At 41.6% G+C, this 20,358-nt stretch overlaps 1 protein-coding gene across 3 annotated transcripts in view; it reads left to right on the top strand.

Moving 5' to 3' along the window:
• Positions 1-20,358, top strand: part of TAF3 (TATA-box binding protein associated factor 3) — a 473,792-nt gene that overhangs the window by 56,236 nt on the left and 397,198 nt on the right. The gene's annotated exons all lie outside the window — the stretch shown is intronic.

Here is a 20,358-nt window from a genome sequence, read left to right as displayed (position 1 = left end):
CATACTTTAATTCTTTCCAAACCCTTTCCAGTTCACCTGTATATCCATCTCAAAGTTTCAGTACTTCTGAATTCTGTTTGATCATTCACTTACGGAAGTGCTTTAACTCCTGTGTTCTTGTTCTCAGCACCACTTGGTGAACATCATCCTCTGTAGGCTCTTGTCACCATTTCTACTGACGCTAGGGAAGGGGAATTTAAGCACCAACCAGGGCGTTTCTACAGAAGTGGCAAGGGCAAGTTAATACTATTGTTGTAATTATAGTTATGATGACCAATAGTCCTCGGCAACAACTCACTAGAGTTTACATTGGTGATTTTCCTTAAAGTAGTTTCTCTGCGTACTTTCAGTGACATTACTAAATCGAAAACCCCTTCTGCCCCCAGCTAGTCCAAAATTGTTTTCTGTGATATACTGTCGGCTGTACACTACTCATAATTTACTAGTTGCTGAAAAGGGGCCATCTTTCTGCCTGCCGTATGCAGGAGTGATCTTTTGGAGCAGTTCCATTGAGCCTCCTCACCTTTCACAAATCCATTGCTGATTAGTTGGCTGTGATTCACATTTCTCTCCAAGGTAACTTCCAATGAATATATAACAACATAATTAAATATAGGGATGTGCAATTAATTACCTCAAGATTAGTCTTTCAAGATTAAATCTCAAAGTAATGAATGAATTAAAGATTAACACATGTAACCCTCCGAGGTGCTTCCTGGTCTCTTGTTCGATGTTTTGCCTCTTGCCAAACTAGTATCAAAACGAAATTTCTGTTGTCATGAATTAGCATTTCTTGACCTCATTGTCTCTATGTTTGGGACAATATCGAAGTGATTGATCACTATTTACCAAAAAATATGTATATAACTAGTTGAAGTTAAGGTTTTTTTGTAACCAAGAGTTTCCTTGAACCAGTTATATTTTTCAAAGACTTTTCGGTAGGTTGATATTGGTGTTGAGCACCCTTTCTAATACTCTACTCTTCCTAGTACTGTCTTGATGTTTTCTGTGTCATTTAAGTTTTCAATTGGTGACTAGTTTCACTATCGCCTCTGTATCTGCTGTGTATTAAAATACCTAATGGAGTTTGAGTTCATGTATTGGAGAATAGAGCTGTCCAGCACCCCTTTTCATAATTATATTGGAAGGAACCACAAGTGCGGGCCCAAATATAATTTGTCAGAGGCTGAATAAAATGTAATGAAGATTTTATTACTGTCAGAGTACACGAGTTTGGTCTTTGTGCCCAAATAGCACAGGTGATCCACAATTTAATGGATTCAGGACATCGTTTAAATCTTGGGTTATTAAGGTTGTTTCCTGTGGCGAGGAGAGCATTTATTTAGCATTTTAAGTAAGGAGTATGGACATCGTTCTTCTTGGAGATGGCTTGGCAAGTGAAAAAAATCCTCTGACCCAGCTGTAGTCTCCTTAACTTTGATGCTTCCAATTTGTCAAAGTGCATCTCTTTTAGGAAGAATACACTAGTCGTTTGATCCCTCAGCGAATATCTCTAGGTAATTAACTACTCACTAAATTATGATGTTGTTTAATTTAATAGATGTCTTTATGTGATTTTAAGTAGGACTATATGGAAGAGAGCTGGGGCCTGTATCATGTTCTCTTTCCAGATAGAGCAGTGAAATAAATCAAACTAGTATTACATGCAAATAATGACATTGACATGTTGCTTTCCAGAGTGCTTTCCAGTCTTGCTCTGGTGCGTATTGCATGCACTTTGTGGAGCCTGGAACAATCATATCCAACTACCACGAGCAAGTATTAAGGATTACATAATCTACAACGCATAAACTAAGTCTATCCAGTTGGGTTTTCCAGTCGAATTACTGTGTTGATGAATGTGGTAATCTCTGTTCCAATTCTGCCTTTCTACTCGATCAAAACAGTTGTGGCACCTCTGTCTCTGAAATTATAAACATGTTTAATTTACCTATTGTTTCATTTTGAAAACAAGTAGAGCATTTCTCCTTAAAATATTAATATTATGCTAAGACATCCATTAAAAACAAATGGCACAAATATGGATGGTAATATTTGATGTTCCTATGTGCCAAGTTGGGGTTTATCTCGAATCTGTATTGTAGAATCTCCTGTGTGACGATCTGGAGCACTGTTTAGCATCATTAAACTCGCAAGACATCTCAGTGGTATGATGGCAAAGCTTCACATCGCCCAAGCATTCCTCCCAGAGCATCCAACAGATTTAAGGTGCTAATATTGATTAAATCAATGTGAATTATGGAAAAGAAAAGATGAAGCCTCGGGTATCAGACCATCTGCCGAGGTAGTGTTCAAGAGTGGGGGTCAATTAAAATAAATAAATCCATTTTCATTATCTAAATGTGTCCATCACTGTTGTGTATTTCTCAGTGGGATCTTCTTTGAAAATTGTCGGTTTGAGTCCTAAAATGTTCCATCAAGTTGTCTTATTGGAATTTCGGCCTTTTTCAGGCAAGGCTCTAGTCACGAAATTACCTTTGTCCTTCTGTGATCTCCTGACAATATCTGCTATTGGTTAAGCTTTTTTGTTCGCAGCAACGTTCTTGTGCACCTGTGTTGCTCCTTAGACAATATAAGCAAGCCTAAGTTTGCAGTGAATTCGTTTCCGCTTCTGGTGAATAATGCAGAATAATCAGTTATCCTGAGCATGGTGATATTGCATTTCCCTACAGCAACGGATTCTGTGGCTTTGCTGCGTTGTCAGCGTAGAATGCGTACAAAGACTGCTCTGTTTCTACCCTGTCTTATGCGTGGAATGGGCTGGTAGCAGGTTTAACCTTTGAGTTGTTGAGACATATTAGTTCCTTGACTGAATTTGCTTAATTGGGTCCTATAATCGAAAGCCTCCAAGCTGCCGGTTTCTGATTCAGAATCGCATGCAGATATCTTGTGCAGCTTAAAGGCAGTTTCTGAAGTGATCATTTGAGTTGATTATGAAGCTAGCAAAGTTTGATTTATTTTGTTACTAACTAGCCACTGTAAAGACTGATGATTCTGGATTAGGTCGAATTTGCTGGTCTCGTGAACTCCAACGGGGCAGCAAAGACTGTGATTACAGGTGCACAGGCCACCGGTTAAGGTGGCTACCTTTAGCTTCTAATTTAGACACCTGCTGGAATTGTGAATGAGTCCTGGAACCTCAGCTGTTCTTTAGCTGTCAGATAGAAATTTCTATTTGGGATGATATATCACGTCATATTGTTTTGTGATTGTGAATGAGTTTACGTATGGTAAGAAATTGCTGTTTATTTAAGCTCTTATTGTGGCCTAAAAGCAAATCTTAAAAGTGTGAAAATCAAAATCAAACCTACAATTGAGAGTAGGATTTTTTTTAGATGTCTCGTCTATCGAAGAGAGAAAACATTTCATTTAAAAGAATCGACATTTTGGGAAATCGTGCGATTTTGTCATAAGAGGACTTGTATAGTTATATTTAATGTAATAGAAGTTTTGAATGTGCCCATTATAGCACAATATTGCCCTGTTTTTTCATATAGGCGGACTTAATAACACTCTAATAGTTATATTTTATCAATGTGAAAATTTATAAGTACATGATTTAAATGTTGTTTTGCTTCTTTTCAGATTATTTTTTTCTTTTGTTATTTACACGAATAACTTGCAATCATGTCAGTTTTAAAAATTTGTAATTGTGTTTTCCCTTTCAATAATAAAGTATCATATGTTTTAAAGGGATCTCCAAACACTTTTTCAAGCGCAAGTCACTTTGGAGAAAAACATTTTTTCCGTCTTTGATTGTGTATTTATGTACATACTTTGCACCCTTGTGCCACCTAGTGGATGATCCAAAAACTTGACGCAAATATTTCGTTAACGAGCATTGACAACGTCAATATGTCGCCGTTATGCGAGAGCTATTTGCTTTCCCAATGTCTTTAGGCCATGTTTTACAACAGTGTGGTTGCTGTTTAGCATGGCTAAAAGTTAGTTGAGTGGTGTATGGTAAAGTGAAGTAGCGAAGGGTCGGATTGAATGGCGCGTAGAGTGTTGAAGCCTTCTACGGCACATAGACTGACGCCGATAAAAATTTCAACCTCCACTGAAAACGGGATCGTGGTCCACACGCACAGCTGGACTGTAAAGTGTTTACATGCTGGACCCCTGCAGAAATTACTCTCCAGAGAGTAATTTATTTAGGTAAAATTTCAAGAAGCTCTGTCTGTGCATTACATATATTTTGAATCTGGCCTTCGAGCTGCTCACCCTTCAGATAAGCAGAACTCCCATGGCTCTAGAAAATAAATATTAGACTCTAAAATATCTGCTGTCATCACCCTACACCACTGCCAGCCTCCAAAGCGGGCACCACGGTCGAAAAGCAAGACCAATTAAATCATTGGCAGTCTGAACTTTTACAATATTAAAAAACACAAAACTGTTGAAAACCACGAACCAAACATACACTGTAGAACAGGAGACAATCTTTGTTCAGCATGCACCGCCTCCAGTACATATCACTGTTTAAGACTAGAATTACCTGCACTGGCACAATGCTACAGTCCGTTATTGGAAAGCTTGTACAACTATGCCCGCCCCACTGTTTAAAACAAATATATATTTTATTGAAGTTTTACAATACATACAAACCATTTATTGTCCTAAACATGAAGCAGTGCTTTCTAGCATGTTCACCCATCATCAATGTGACCCAGCACGGTGGGGTTGGGTTGGGGTAGGGTGTTATTTGGCTGTTCATGCCGTGGTGGCAGCTATTTACTGTTGCTCTGATCGTAGCGCATTGACCTCTCTCACCTGTGTAAGAAAGGGCCTCTTTTGACATGGTTAGCCCCCACTTTTTGCCTGGTGTTTGATGTGGTTTCAAAGTTGTTAGTGCCTAGGGTCCCTGCTAACCAGGTTCCCTGGGTCAGATCTCTGACCCAAAACTGCTGTGATGCATTGGCACAATTGGAAACACCTTTAGGTGCCTCTATAAGTCCCTAGTACATTGTACTAAGGTACCCAGAGCATGAGGTACAAAGGGTTAGCTCTCTGAGGGCAGTAGCCACCCTCCGAGACCATGCAACCAAGTGCACCCAGCACCTCCATTGCAGGCTGAGTGTCCTGGTGCAACCCTAAAATGTCCTCTCCACTATACACTGCATGCAATATAGGTAAGTCACCACTCTGGCAGGCCCTCCAGCCCTAAGGCAGTGTCCAGTATACTGCATGCGTGGGCATAGATGTATGAGCAGTATGCTCCTACTACTTCCCTGTCAAACCTGGGACATGGTAAGTGAACAGAGCAGCCATTTTACATGCATGTGCTGGAGACTGGTCAGTACGAGTTTCACAGCTAAATGATGGCCACTCTGCACCAGGGGTTGTTTGGTATCAAACAACTCAGAATGCTATATCCAAACTAGTACCAGTATTTGATTTATTGCAAAATGTACCCAGGGGTCACCTTAGAGGTGCCCCTGCAAAAGCTAACTACCCTGGCATGGTTGCTGGCTGTTCACAACCAGCCTGCCACCACTAGACAGGATTCTGGAACACTGGGGTGTGAGTCTGTGCTCTCTGGATCCTCAGAACAGAGCCTTTCCTGGGCAGAGGTGTTACACCTCCTCCCCCAGGAATGTGCACAGCCCTGTCTTACTGCCCTTGAAACTCCACCCCCAGCCCTGCTGCTAGCAGCATATGGCCGCCCAGCTGCAAACCCACCTTTTGGCGGGAGCAACAGCAGAAAAATGCACAGTGGACAGGAGGAGTGGCCACCCCCAGCTTGCACCAACCCTAAGGTGTTGCATGCGGGGTAACCCCTCCATTTAATTTTCCTACATCTTGCATGGTAGGGAAATAGCCTATCAGGGATAGGGACGTGACCTCTGCCCACAGGAAGTGGTCACACAGTGGGTATAGCCACCCTAAGGTAGATGACCCATTGGTCACTAATAGCTACTCCCCTAAATGCCCACTAAATGCAGTATGTAGTGGGCACCCCTAGACTTGCAGATCAGATTCCAAGGACATAAGACCAAAACTAAGAAGACCCAAGGCTCGAGAAATGCATTCCTATTGCACAAGAAAAAAGGTGCCAAACCCTGCCTGCTGCACCCAGGACTTTACAGTTGCAGCTAAGGGGTTGCTCGGTCATCGGACAGACCCAAAAATTCCCAGAGGACCTCCACTCTTCTAAAACTCACCAAAGATCTCCCTCAATAGTGAAGACATCACTCTCCTGCAACAAAGACCAAAAGACCAGTGAAGTCCAGTTCACTGGCTGGCACTGATCAAGGAACTGATCGCCGTAACTGGACCAAATTTAATCCGATGGACCGTAAGGCCCCCACAAGATTGGGGGCACTGCAACTTCCAGTAGCTGAACCATGCAATAGCCCCTGGTTCTGGTCACTCGGCGTCTGACACCAGGAAGGAAAGTCGACTCCAAAAGGACTAGGAGGAAGCCTCAATCAAGGGACTTCAGAAACCACCAGAACCACCCACCAGAGTGACCCTGCTGACCTGCGAGCGACTCTCAAAGTGACCTCCCTCCTGCTACCAAGGGCACCTTTGTGCACAGCTCTTAGCTCATCTATCTACTCTGCACCCGGCCTCCCTGGGCCCTGCATCGGAGAACCATCTGTGTTCTAAGTGTCACCCCCTCCCCCCTTTGCGACCTCTACACTCCAAGGGGACAAACTGAACTCACCTTAAATTCTACCTGTTCTTTGCTTTTCCAAGTGGTCTCCCGCACTGGACCTGCACCAGCCCCAAGGACTTTTCTGCTGCTCTTCCTGCCAAAATCAGGAACCGCCCAAGCTCTTCAGGCTGGTCCACAGGACTTCTTGACGACTTTGACCTATATGCAAAATGAGACATTGGTAAACGCATTGCATGATTTTATAGGTTTTTTTCCAAGATTTCTCCCATTGGTAACTATGATGCATAATTAAGCTCAAAAATACTTTTTTGCTAAACTTTGAAAAATCATAACTTAAAAAAGAACTTACCCGATTTTGATGACCTTGGTCTTAAAAAGTTTATAAAAATCTGAAGTATTTTTGTAAATTGGTCTCAAGGTATTCCTGTGAATGTGTGTCTTGCTTTATTGATACTGAGGGTACAACAAATGCTTTGCACTGCTCCAAGACTGGCCTAAATGCTCGACCAAGCTACCATAAATTTTAGAGCTTTAGGTGGTCTAGTTTTTACCTCTGTAAACCAATGTGGGGTTGCCCGGACTCTTTGTACAGTGTGCCTGGTTTTGCACACTACATTGAGAGTCCGCCTCCTACAACCTGCTCATTCCAATGTCTCTGACCAGCTGTCAATGCTGCCCCAATGTTTATTTTATTGTTTTACACCCTGATTGGTAGTGCAGCTTTGTTGCAACTCTCAACAGTCACACCACAGTGTGTGTTGGGTACGCGTGAGCCAGCCAAAGACTTGGTGATTTTGCTGCTGTATTTTGCATGCTGCAGAAGATGCATCCCTCACAGTAGCCACAAATGGCCAGTGCAGCAGGGCAAAAGTACAGGGAGGCTAGAGGACACCAGCTGCTGACTTTATTATTATTAGCATGTTGTTATTTTTTATAAATAGCGTAGACAGAGAGCTGTCAGCCCCTACCTATTCCAAGTATACATAAATTCCATAATGGAATGGTCAGTCAAATATGGAATGGGTGGCTAGCATGGAACGAGAACAGCTGCATCCATGCTCTGCAAGTTGGAGCGTTGTGTTCTGATGCGCCATGTAAGCTTCTGCTTGCACACTACTCTTTAAATGTTATAGTCCTAAAATAAAAAGTTTCAAGAGTCCTTCAAACAAGTCTTTCTATTCCAGGCTTCTTTTTTTAAATAATGTTCCAGCATAATCAACACGTGTCAAACAAGGGTAACACTGTGATCTTGTCAGGGCTTACCACTTATTTTGATAGATGTCTCTCTCTTTCCCTCCCCCACTAGGTCCATACTTTGAGGACTGTCTTCTTTTCATTAGGCATGTTGTTTGCTGTAAAAAAAATAGGCATCCTATCTACCATTTGGTAATGAAGTGTAGTTAAGCCCTATATTCCATTATATATGATCTGGTTGTGTTCATGGAATCACACATACTTAGGAGTCCAAGAAAGCACATCTATATATTATTCCTTATTTATAGGTCTTTGGTAATTAATAATGCCTGGGGACCTGAGTAAGGAGTTAAGATATAGATACTGAGTAGGCAACAGCTGTACCCCAAGTGAAGCATCTGTCCATCAGTTTCAGTTACCTGTATAGCAGGACATAATGAGAGTCTCAGCAGTGTAGGTTCTTTGAGTGTAATTTGCTACAGTTCTCAATTATGAAATTATTCTTTTGCCTAGTAGTGGGTTCATGCCAGGTGAAAGATTGTGTTTTCACTTACATTTCTGCTTGTTGCATTATACTAAGCACAATTGTGCTTTTGTGGGTTGATGCCACACAGTCTGGTCTTCCTTTTAAATGAAATATTGCTACTTCGTGATGGACGAAGCCCTTCGCTAAATTTTCAGCTTGGGAGCATTGTGTTCCTCAAAGTGTAAATGGCCTGGTCTGTGGTAGTGTTTTCAGGCAATCCTTTATTCTTCCTGCCAAACAGATTGTCTGTATGATTTATGGACTTCTTGACGGAGGATTTCTTCACTCCTTATGCATTACAAAAGAGGTAATTTCTGCATGAAATGAATTAATATTGATAGTTCTTAACTAGCCTTCCTACGTGGGTCATAGGATTTAGTGTCAAATGATGACCCGAAAAGCCCACTACATAAGTGCCATACTAGACAGGCCTTGAGGAACCTTTGATACATATTGAGACTGAAGCAGGGTGCACTAAACGTTTCACCTGGACTTCTCTCCCCTATCACAGTCATGTGTAAAGTAGCTGATCTCAAATGACTCCCGGCTGCATGCCCATGCCAAGTAGGCATGGCTGGGGGAAGCTGTGGGACTGTTTCTATTTAAACATAATAGACCCCCTCAGTACAATCCACCAGACAAGTAAATTTGCTGTCAAGCTAGTGAAGCCATTTAATGCACCTCTGAGTAATGACATGACACAATTGTAGGTGCACTACTACACAGAGATGTTCGGCAGTGTGAAGGTTCTGAGCTCTCAATCACTCCTGAAGCTTGTTAAGTAAGGGACGTTCCTTTGCCTTAATCAAATGACGCTCTGAGTGAAACGCAAGTTGGAGACATTTGATCCGATACTCCGTAAACATTGACATTTGAGCTTTGTTATAGTGACTTTGCTACATTACACCTCTCTCCCTGATCTGGGTATACCAGAAAGTTTTAAAATTCTCTTTTGAAATTAAATATCTACCTAGGAGTTGACCTCCAGCTTACTGTACCCTTTCTTGAGTGGTAAATTATTGCTTGTCTGGCACCAACTCCAAACTTATACAGGCCTTTTAGATGCTGATGTGACAACTGACTGATTGTAGATGATAGTAGAAGACTGTCTCTTTCTGCAGTGTGTATAGTGGGTCTGGTGTTTGATTTTGTCGATTTATCATTATCAATGGTATTGACCTGCTTTGTTGGACTAATTGTTCTATAATCTTTTGCTGTCTTGCTCTCCATATCGCTGGAGATAGGTACGTATAAAGATGATAACACAGCAATCAACAGTCTTCTTTTTCTTTATTTAAGCTTCATGTACACAACACCTCCCGCAGAGCTCCTCCCCTCAGCTCCCTTTCTTCTCTTCTCCCTCAGTCTCCCACATTCCATATCTGACCTCATAGAACATAAACATTACATTCCATTACCCAGGTTCACAAGACATCTTCACAGTACGTCTATCAGATCCCCTGAAATATGGCAGTGGTCGAAGAAGTACTCTGCCAAGATTGTTGCAGCCTTTAGTGTTAGGCTGCATCAGACTCAAATGCCTTGTTATTAGCTCTCTTTAGCTAGTGCCCAGAAAGCCTTGTTGCACACTGCTAGGCCCAGCAGTGTCTGGTTTTCCAACATGTTGAGAATCTTGAAATTGAGGATACACGGTTTGTGAGGGCTCTAAACGCATGGAAGTTTTTATGTCAAAGAAGCAGTCAAGCAGAAACTAGCCATATCGGCTGTATTTCAAACTCAAAAGCACGTATTACCTAGCAGTGGCTTTACTAAGCTCATAAACGTTTTTGTGAAAAGTTTGCCACTTTTTTGGACGAATATAAATTACCGTCATATTCCCTGGCTTGAGTTTGGTATGGGCCTCACGCAGAGCCCTAAATGAAACTTCGATGAAGGATTGGAAGCTCGATTGCAAAAGTAAAGTCTGATTATCCAGAGGACCTCTGTCTGGTAACACTTTAAACAATCTCTCTACCCCTTACTACATGAGTTGTAACTCATTCTTTCAGTTTATGTGTTTCTAGATGATTAAAAGCAGACATTGTATTGCTTCTGTTTTCTTTTGAACAAGAAAATAATTGCCTAGATTGCTCTGACTTCATCAACTGCAGCCCCACTACTCTCCTTCCTTTCTTAAAGTTTTTAGGAAGCATAGCCTCGGGCATCTGTTTAGCATCCTAGATAGAGCATGATAACTTTATTAACCCCTCGCAGATTTGTTTTTTTTGCTGGCTACGGTAATGAGACTTCCCTGTTCACTGTGGTGTAAGGAATCGACACCATGTTGGAGGATGGTATTGCTGCATGAGTTATCTTTTTGTACTTCTGACACAATAAAAAATGCATTTTGTTGCAGGAACTGTAAACATAGGTCTGAGCGCTGAATCGGTCTTGTTCCTTTTTAAAAGAAAGGTTTCAGTCACTCACACTCTGCTTTCAGATTAGCCAAGGTCAAACTTTTTTGCGGGAACCCTCGGGGATCATTTCATCCCTGTCCTTTTTAGGGTAGAGCACGCAAGTAACCTTTCTGTGGACCTTAAACCACGCCCACCGCACCCCATCAGTTTCTTTGGTTTGTGGTCTTGCCTTTTAAAAATCGCTTGATTTCATTGTGAAAGGCATGCATACGTCATGGCTTTAACGGTGTTTAGCCCTCCTTGAGCGCACCGGCCAACTACTGAAAACATACGAGGCTCCATGATTTCCGCATGTCTTCTGGACTACTTTTTATTTTTATTTCCTACGAAGCGCGATCTCGCTGGGCAGTAGTCGACATCGATCCTGTTACATGGATAATTGCATAACTGCTGATACGTTTGACTGCGATTGAACTTAAGTTTCCTTTTGTGTGCTCCTTCACGCTCATGTTCATGGCGCTTTAAATCGGCACGCTTCTTTAAAACTGTATTACTTTTCGTCTTCTAGGTATGTGGCAATAAAAATCTGGTTAGACTTTACAACGCTAATAGCTCTAAATCGAGCAAATGTGAGACCCATTAAATTGCAAATGCTTATTAACATTTGTCTTGTTGCTATTAATCAATGGATGTAGCATAATTCCTGAAGCAAAATGTCACTAAAATTCAGATTCTACTGCTAGGTAATTCTTTGTCTTGTTGAACTACCTCGGGCCTTTGCATGTGTGGCTCCACTTCATAGCAATTCGAAAGGTGAAATTGTTAGTGGTAATCATTGAGGCATTACTAATATCACAGGCTTAAGCTGTGGCCAGTTCTTGCTTCCACACATTGCATGTTCTAAGGAAAGCCATGCCTTTTGACCAATAGACATGCATATAACATTAAAAAAGGAATTGGGGTTAAGGTGGTGAGTGCTGCCCTTTCTTTGCGGTTCCTAAGTATTCAAATTAGTATGGATGCTTGGGTCGAGAGGACCAACCCTATAGGCCTAAAAAAAACATAGGTTTTACTTCATGCATATCAGAAGACTATGGTGGTGCATTGACTGAATGTATGGTGTTTTGCTGGGTATTCTGATATGCATGCATATAACATGAATTGCAGTATGTGCCATACCTGAAATATATCTGTTTAGCAAGGCCCACCTATTTAAAGGCTAGTCTTCAAAAAATCCAGAATTTTGCAGTGCATAAGATGCAGAACACCAGCAAATATGATTGTTTTTTAGAGGTCTTACAGTTCTACATTGGCGATCAGTCCTGGCTAGGGTCCAGTTTAAATCCTTTTCTTTCTGATCAATGCATTTTCCTACTGTTTCCTCCTCTTGTGAATATCCTCCATGTGCCAGTGTTCTGGAAAACGTTTCCCCTAATAGTAGCTCATCCGCATCTCAAAGTGGTAACATGTGACTTTAAATGCAACTCCACCTACCAGACGCGATGACATTCAAATATACATGCAGCCGTTAATTACTGTTTTTCCATGCCTCATCAACATTGTTCATTTCGATGCTTTGCTTACAAAATTCTTCAGCCTTTCAACACAGACTATATGTCAAATGTCTCCCAAGGTTTCAGAGTTTAACTTCTTTCTCAGATGCTTCAAGAAAATTGCCCTGTTGGAACAAAATGACATTTGTATGTGGTGTCTGACTCCGACCTTGACTCAAAGTCCTGTAGCTTCTGTTAATTAATACACCAAATTCCTGAACTTGATAGCAAAGGACCACAGGATCTTGCTGAAGCATTCCTTTTTCCATTCAGTGAAGTCTACGAACTTGTAATGGTCCCCTAAAAGACTGTCACAAAAAAACACAATAAGTGCGATTACTCTCCGAAGTCCTCTTGTTCCTCTAAACATTTCTGTTCCTGGGACTGTTTGGAGTCTTGGAGCCATTCTACGATGCCATGTTCTTCCTTGTTGTCCAAGCCAAATCCGATACAGAAAACATGCATTTTGAATTTCGGTTTCTGTCACTGACCCACTGCAGGTTGAGACCTTTTGGCCAGCTTGTTTAGATTTATTCAGGGTGGTGCCAGCATGCTCTCCGCCACCATCAAAGGTGCGCCCTGTCCTGAGAGCGTTGCGATTACGGCTGCTCTGTCCTCAGTGCCTTCTGACTAAGTGCCCCAAAAAGGCTTGGGCCCAGGTACTGCAGGCACCCTCCGAGGTGCCATCCCCTGTTCATGCAGCTCTGCCTGTGATGTTGACATGGTCTCTTTTCACGACACTGTTAGTTGAAATCATGAGTGTTGAAAGAAAAGAGTAAAGCTTTTTTCGATGACAAACTCTTACTGCAACATCTTCCCAGGTCTCAGACTTGCACAGATAAAATAATTATTTGGGTTTGACTCCAATGCCCTTGTTGTGGTTGATAAGAATTATGGCCAGACAGAAGTTGACAGATGCTGACCACCTCATCCCTCCTACAACAAAAATGCTAGCATATATCTTGACCTAAAAAATGGAAGTGGTTTTTATATTCCTTTCTAGAAGAGGAAGTTTTTTTTAATCCATATAGCTCTCCTTCAGAAAAAGCATCTTCATTCACTGTGGTGGTGCAAAATATTGGGGTAGTATTGGACTTAACTTTGCCCTCTCGAGGCAAGATCTAACGCTTTGAATGAAATCTTGCAGTTCTCCAAGGCAGTCCCAAGTTTTCTACTGCTGTTAAACCAGGAACTACTATTCTGTCCTTGTTGCTTGAAAAAATGCTTCTTTGGCCTGGGTTTCCACACACATTGCTAGATGGCACATACCGTGCTCTGTATGAAGCAAACTTCTTATCACACCTTATGCTGGAAAGTCTGGTGGTCCAAACCTCCTCCCAAATACTTAATGCAAATGATTGTCCAATGATCCTTCCAGGCAGTGTGTCTGAAAGATTGACTCTGTAACGTCAGAGATCTTTGCTACTGGCAGTGGGTGTACACACAATGCCTTCAAAGCCACTATGTCCATGCCCTGTGGGTGCTGGCAAAGGTGATTGTTATTAATCTCCCAGAGCATATAAAAAAACCCTTCTCTAATCTGGTCTACAATGGTTTTGACACTTCCACGCAAATCCTAAAGTGTAGACTTGATGCTGAGACACTTGCTGCATTGATACAACTATCACACTACACCATCATGGTTAGATGTGTCCACTGGATTTTTTTTTATATTTGTTTTGGTTTTCGTCGAAATTATACATACCTGATATCATTTTTGAGTATTTTCTCTATAAAACTTCCACAATACTGCGACTTGCCTTCTGGTCTACAGTTGTCTTTTTCGATGTTTGCTAAGAAACTTTCTGCAGTTTATACTCCCTTTCCACGGTGTAGGATTACTCCATATGTGTTGTCAGGTTCTTAATGACTCTTTTGTTGGCTCAGCCTTATTTTTAGGTTCCATTTAGTAGGCTATGTTTCCCCAGTAGTGGCTCAGCTGCATCTCCCAAATGACAACAAGTTCATTTAAATGAAACTCCACTCACCAGATACTATGACAGTGAAGTATATATGTGGCAACCGCTGTTCCGGCATTAGTTACTGTTATGTGTCTGCCACATTTATTTTTACGAATCCTTCAACCAACCAATTTAATGAACAAGTTGGGAAACAATATAAATTCTTCAAATAAAAGTGGCCATTAAGCTAACCAACCACCCTAGTCTTGTGTTTTATTAAAGGAGAGGTGCAACTGTAAGAACTTGTGGCAGTGTGATAGAGTATTGTTTAATATTTGGTTCCATTCTTATGGTAGGGTGGAAGCAGTGAGTGTCACAGGGAGTCTAATGGAGAAATGCGTGTCAGGGCATTGCCCGCCTTTGGTCGTGATATTAAATCTATGGATTTGGTCCCATTTTTTGCGATAACACTTTACTCCAGTGTTGAATCCGGTGCAGGAAGAAGACCAGTAGAACGAGAATTAATCTTGTATTTCAGTGTTTTATTTTCCGTATCAACACCGACGTCCTCAGCAGCCCTCCAGAGGGAAACCCAGCCGTCAACTGTCTCCTCTGGAATGCCGCTGAGCACGCCAGAATTCACCGTAGGGAACCTTCCATAAAGGCGCCCTGCTACAGATAACATACAATCATGAACATAACACATATTCCCCCTTAACAAATACAACAACAGACATTGATCTACAAATACCCCAATTTTAAACAAAATACATCTGCATTAATACAATACATATTGATTTAAATGTTTAGGTCTAACAACATTCCTTTTGGGCCTATTAACGTTTGTCTCCAGATTTCCACCCGGAACGCTTTCACATCTAATGCTTGAATTCCCACTGTTGTATCCATGTTGCACATTGCTTCCCTGTATGTTTTCACCAGAGCCCTCCTCCTGGTTACTCACACCTCCCATACTGTAGTTTCCACCTTCATGTACCACACAGTTTCTCTGCATAGTTTTGCCAGAACCCACTTCCTGACCATTACCAACAATACCCCCACCAGTAAATTCACCTCCGACAAGAATACCTGGAGATTGAACCTCATGAACCACCTCTTGCTCATGACGAACCTTCACCACATTCCTCTTATTCCACAACTTACCATTTTCCACCATGACAGAATGCTTTGATACTCTGATGACCTTAGTAACAGGATAAAAACTCGACTCGCCACTTCTTTTACCTTGAGGCCTCTTCACTCTGACATTGTCACCCACACCAAACTGCATATCCCCCACACTTTTTAAATTATCATATCTCAATTTACTTCTATCTTGCAGTTTCTCTCACCTGTTTAATATCAGGAATGACCCTTCCCTTCATGGTTTCCTCCACCACCCACATTGCAAGAGTATCTACCTTTTAACAAAACAAAAGGAGCTACCTCTGTAGACGAATGGGGATTATTGTGCTAGCACCAAATTCTTTTTGCAACCGAATCCTGCACACACTTCCCCACACGAATAGCTAATTGAATAGTTTCCTTGAATATTCTATTTACCCTCTCCACAAGACTGTTACCTCGCGGACTATATAAAGCAATAGTAAGATGCTTAATACTAGGACCTTTCAAAAATTCCCTCATCTGATGCGAAACAAATTGTACACCGTTGTCCGTGACCAAATATTTAGGAATTCCTTCCCGACTAAAAATCTCTTTCAAAAATCCAATTACACTTATAGTATTAGGTTCTCTAAAAAGATTTTTACGAAATCCATTTGGAATGATTATCAACTGCAACCAACATATACCTCTTGCCTCCATTCACTACCCCTATTGGACCAATACAATCTAATCCTAGTTTTTGCCAAGGTTTATCAGGAAAAGGTACTGGACACAATGGCACCTCCCTCGTATGCAAACTTTTGTCTGCCCCTTTGCACTCATAACAATTCTTGACTGCCATCTCCACCTCAGAGTCCATCCCCGGCCACCAATAATACAATCGCAACAGTTTTCTTGTGCCAGTTATCCCCACATGTCCTTCGTGAGCCAGTTTAATTAATTTGTACCTTAAGCTACTAGGAGGTATCAAACGCTCCCCTCTCATAACAAGGTTGTCCTCCACATTCAACTCCTCTTTGACTTTACCAAATGATCTCATAACTTCAGGAACACCATTTCCTCCAGGCCAACCTTCACAAATATACTTTTTACGAAGCAACAGAGAGTTGTCCTTGTCCACTGCCTTCTTCCAATCCTGTCTAGAAATGATTCCTCCCGAAACAACCACACCATCAATCATGCCCACTACAACCTCTTCATCTTCAATTTGTTTTGTATCACTAGGAATGCAAACCGGACACCTAGAAAGAAAATCAGCCTTGCCATTACTCCCACCGGAAATATGCTTCATTTTCATGTTGAATTCATGTAACTTAGCTTACAACCTGGTCAACCTTGGACTGGTTTTATTAAAAACTTTGTCATTCCACAAATAAACCAATGGTTTATCGTCCGTGACCACAGTAAATTCTCTACCCCACACATATGTTGAAAAATGGTTAGCACCCCACACGCAAGCCAATGCCTCCCTCTCTATTGTGCTGTAATTTACCTCAGCCTCAGAAAGACGCCTAGACGCAAATGCAGTGGTGTGCTCCATACCATTCACCATTTGACTCAAAACAGCACCTAAACCAACTCCACTCGCATCCACAGTAATGATGGACGGTGCATTTTCGCAGAAAGGTTGAAGGGCAGGAACCTTCACTATGAGCTCTTTGAGCTCTTTGAGCGTAGAAAATGCTTGCACCTGTTCATCTTGCCACTGAAATGTTTCCCCTTTTCTCAATACTTTTCTTAATGGTTCAGTAAGATAAGCAAAATTCTGTACAAACCGTGAGTAATACTGACATAGACCCAAGAATGACTTTAATTGATCTTTATCCCTAGGGAAGGTGAATTTTCGATTGCACTTAACAAATCCTTCTTGGGTAAAATCCCTTGAGCCGAAATTCTATGTCCTAAATAGTCTACCGAATCAACCATGAATTTGCATTTCTCTTTTTTAACTGTAATTCCATGAACTTCCAGTATTCTGATAACATTATCAAGTTTGTTTAGATGTTCTTGGACTGACTCCGAACCAAGCAGTTGATACATAAGCTTCTGGAATACGGAAGCCGCAGAAGCCAACCCAAATGGCATACGCAAAAAACGTTATGCACCAAATGGTGTGACAAATGTGGTAGAACTACGAGATTCTCTACTCAATTCAACTTGATGATAAGCCGACTTAAGATCGATCGAGGAAAACACTTTCATCCCCCCCAATTGTGCTAACAGATCTTGAATCATTTATTCTAAATTGATCAGTTTATCACTCTCTTGTTTTTCTTCCCTCTTATTCACCAAAGTCTGAATCCAAGGTGTGCGGTAGCCAGTTATGCCGATCGCACTCAAGTGGCTAGAGTGGACAATGCAGTTTTTATTGGTTTTGCCAGAGCAAAAAATTGCAAGACGGTGACGAGATACACAGTTTCGGTACACCTTAGGCAAGAAATATTCTCCCATTGCATTTCCATGGCTCTAATCATGGGTGTTCCGGTAGCTGGCATCTCCTGGGTGGCATCTGTTCATCCATGCATCTTTTTGCTAAACATTACTGCCTCGGAGCCCTAACATGCACTGAAGGGTACTATTCTAGATCTGCGCTATAGGTTTTTTGGCAGGCTGGCACGACTCCATCCCTCTTCCTGGAGGGTAATGTTTCAAGACTCATTCTGAAGGTGATTAATCTGCAGGAGGATGTATTCATCAGAAGCAAACATTACTTATGTTTGGTAATGATACTTCTGGTGGTTACATAATCTTCCCACAGGTTTCTTACTGCCATCCCTCTCTCCCCAGGAAGTAGGAACCTAGGGAATTCAGACATATTATTCATACATTGCCACTGTTGTTGATAGATCTCTTCATTCCTCTGTATAAACCTAAATAGGGCATTTAAAAATACCAGGAAATGACACCAGCACACAAGTTGGCACCTCTGTTAAACAATGTTGCCTCATACAGCAGGCAGATGTGTGGTGAAAGGTGCCACCCTGGAGAACATTTTTTTGGGAAACTTTACGGATCCCGCCGGGCGCCCGGGGATATTCCTATGGTGACAAATCTGCAGAAAGATTGTGTCTACCAAAAATACCGTTACCAAACGTGAGTAACTTTTTCGTCAGTCGCAAAGCCCTTTGTGGGCATGAGAGATTAAAAATAGCCAATATTCTTACCACTGCCCCCCCGAACCCCCCCCCCCCCCGCTTGCCGAGGGAAGTGTGTGACTCTGTAACTGGTTTAAGAAGGTGCGTATAGGAGGCCCTTCCTAAACAGATCTCACTGCTGAACTCTCAAACTGCCAACTGTTTCAGGAAAAAAAGGCACCTGTTCTGTTGATGTGCGGTGTGTTTGCTCTATGCCAAATCATCGAAGTTGTCATACTGGTTATGTTGTGTTTGCTGTTTTTCTCCTATGCTGATCTCTTGGCGCCAGGAAGAATTGTGTTATCAGTGTGCATCAAAATGCATAAAAAGAGGTATCTAAAATACTAATATTGTTTTCATAATTAAACCAGTTGATGCGTTCCTTTTCTATATGTATCCTTCATTACTTTGGAAACTGAAGGAAGCTCTGTGATATGCTGCTACCTCCCCCACCAAGGACAGGCGTTAGTGGGCGTTCGGAAATAGTTAACTGAACTTTGTCCTGCTTCAGGCATTCATGACACCGATGCATTGCACCATACTGTATTTCAGTTCTCCCAGTCCCCCCCACCCCCCTCTAAAACTGTTGCTTCACAAGTATCTTGCTTTAATCGATATAGTTAATCTGAGAAACAGCATGTGCTGTAAAACATATAAAGTAGTTGATAACATTCTAAGTCTAATGATGAAAGCAGAAACCCTTTTCTCTCCAGTTTTTAGGGTCGAGCCTGTGAGTAATGCGCTAGCGCATGCGTGACTCTGTTATGCTCAGTAAAGAGCTTGGAGCCCGTCTGTCGCTCATCATTTGTTGGTTTTCCTGGCACTCTTCTTTGCAGCCTCATAATTAGTCAAGGCACGCCTGGCATCATTTCTGCTCCTCTGTGTGGAGCAGGGATCAAGCACTAATTAATTTAAACTTAATTAGTGCCCTTCCGCTGCTCCCAACGTGATCGAGGTAGTATTTTGTTCATTTTAACTTCCAGTGCCTCGTAGACAGGAGGTTTGTGAATGCCAAAAACGTGCCTAGCAGGCCCAAAAAAATTGCAAAGCTTTTTTTTTTTTTTTTTTTTTTTTTTTTTAAAGCGAACTTTCTTTTATTTTGTTAAGTAGTCTTTTCTCAGTTTCCACTCATGTTTTCTTTTGTTTTTGCTTGTGGTCACTGTTGACAAAAGATGACAAGTTGTTCGAAATCTAAAAGACATATTGCATTGTAAATGCTTGTTCTTTTTCTGTCCACCATACAAATATATGTGCTTAATATCTTGAAGATGACCTGTTTATATTTTTCTTGGTGTTTGATCGCCTGCTATGCTGGTTTTATTGACAAAGCTGTTGGGCAAAAACTTCTCCAGTAGGTGCTGCCAAAGTACTGTGTAATACTGAAAAACATCTAGGGTTAAGAAGGAAGAAAAATGCAGGAGTCTTTAAAAAGACAAGCATTGCCGAAGCCAGTAAGTCTCGCCTTTTTACAGACATATTGACTTTGCCAATACAGTTTGTCGAGGCTCTGTAGCAATGTTGCACAGCATTAGCAAAATAAAAGGGGGAAAAACAAAACTATGGGAGCGCTGTTGACATATCCCCTTTTTATTTTTTTAAATGCACAAGTTGATGGCGTACGTCGCCTAAATCGACAAATGAAAATATATATATATATTTTTTTCTTTTAGCACTAAGGTGCAAATAAAAATAAAAAAGGACTACAGGGTGTGGTGGGGCAGTGGAACACAGGTGGAGGGCAAAGGGGGAACAGCACATTCAGGGGAGAGCAAAACTGTGATGCAGAGAGAAGCACACATGAGAGAAAGCAGCACAGGGGAGCAGCGCACAGAGAGAGAGCAGCATGGATTTTAGGGGAGAAGCACATGAGCGAGCACCACACAAGGAAGAGAGCAATACACAGTACAGTGGTATTTGTCAGG

The sequence above is a fragment of the Pleurodeles waltl genome, chromosome 4_1, assembly GCF_031143425.1.
Source record: "Pleurodeles waltl isolate 20211129_DDA chromosome 4_1, aPleWal1.hap1.20221129, whole genome shotgun sequence".
Lineage (NCBI taxonomy): Eukaryota > Metazoa > Chordata > Amphibia > Caudata > Salamandridae > Pleurodeles > Pleurodeles waltl.
Note: the sequence above shows the minus strand (reverse complement) of the source record. Positions and strands in the feature narration are given on the sequence as shown.